Consider the following 282-nt stretch of genomic DNA (forward strand, 5'->3'; position numbering starts at 1 on the left):
TCTGGTTTATACATGTTCTGGTTTATACAACGGCAAAGTCATTGAACGCTTACAAAACAATAGAAATACATGCATTTTAGTACTGTGGTATACATATGACACCTTGAGCGTGCAGTGAATCTTACAATTACCATTACAGAAACTAAAACTGTAAAATATCAAGGCATTTCACCTGGTTCACACATTTAAGTACCTTGCTGTACCATGTGAGACCCTGGAGCACAAAACCATAAGTCGCAAGTCGCTGGGGTATATTTGTAGCAACAGCCAACAATACATTGT

The sequence above is a fragment of the Sinocyclocheilus grahami genome, unplaced genomic scaffold, assembly GCF_001515645.1.
Source record: "Sinocyclocheilus grahami isolate Dianchi unplaced genomic scaffold, SAMN03320097.WGS_v1.1 scaffold229.1, whole genome shotgun sequence".
Taxonomy (NCBI): Eukaryota; Metazoa; Chordata; class Actinopteri; order Cypriniformes; family Cyprinidae; genus Sinocyclocheilus; species Sinocyclocheilus grahami.